Below are 1100 nucleotides of genomic sequence, written 5' to 3' on the forward strand. Positions count from 1 at the left end.
TTCCAGATTATTGTTTCTTGGTATCAATGTCACCCGTTCTTCATTTCTCGGACAATGACGTATAGTATGTGATTGTGAAACGCATCATATGACTCGCACGATATTTTGGGTTAAAACTACGGATGTTCCAGACCGGCCATAAAGCATGCAAATGAGCCATAAAACAAGAGACAAAGACGATTCTCCCGCTCAAAATCCATGTCTCTCATTGGTCAGCACACACAGAATAGAAATTCTCAAAAGCGATCAGTCCAAAATAACTTTGCTCAGAAAACTTCTTCTTCGTTTGAGACAACACCTTTCAGGACTCTCAAGACCTTCCTTTTGAGTTTTATTTTTTTTACTTTCTTACTTTCAAGTAACGTTAGTCGCTGTGGACTTCTTCTTCAGAAGAACCAGAAGTAAAAACTTCCAGCTGCGAACTCATCAACTCATCAAAAGACCTCCGTTATCTACCGCATCCGGACTCTTTTTCAGCAATCGAAACCAATGCAAGTAACCGCTTCAAATTATTCAGATGCGTGTTTAAATCTCAGTCTCTTTTAAGGTGATTATTGGATTCTTTGATGATTTTCAGAGGTTGTGGTTAAGTGATGTGAAATACTGCCATTCTTTTCTATTCTCTATCTTTTCCTTACTTTGTTTCATTCTGTGTATATATGTTTTAGTTAGTTATATGTTAGATATAGTTTCATTTTATTAAATCCCTTATATTCACAACGAATTGTCTCTGTTTACTGTTCACAGTTCCAAGTCAATGAATGTTTGAACCTTTGCTACATTTGGCTAAGAATTACTGCTAGCACTGCACAAAGAAGGACAGTTTATTGTTCCGTGGCCAGAAAATAAATATTCCTTGAATTGATAAATGATTATATTGTCTGCTCGGTGGACGGACAGATCAAATAATTGTAATATTGATTCTGCTACAGTTAATTCGAAGATATAATCTAAATATTTATTATGAATCATAACCAGTTATGATTCGTCATAAATATTCCCCTTTTTAGAGCTAATAAATAATAATAAATGTTACATGTTTTGGTGGAGACGCCGGGGAATATTCAAACTTGGTTTGTGAACAAACAGTATCAATTTAT

The sequence above is a fragment of the Sinocyclocheilus grahami genome, unplaced genomic scaffold (genome assembly GCF_001515645.1).
Source record: "Sinocyclocheilus grahami isolate Dianchi unplaced genomic scaffold, SAMN03320097.WGS_v1.1 scaffold345.1, whole genome shotgun sequence".
In the NCBI taxonomy this organism is placed as follows: domain Eukaryota; kingdom Metazoa; phylum Chordata; class Actinopteri; order Cypriniformes; family Cyprinidae; genus Sinocyclocheilus; species Sinocyclocheilus grahami.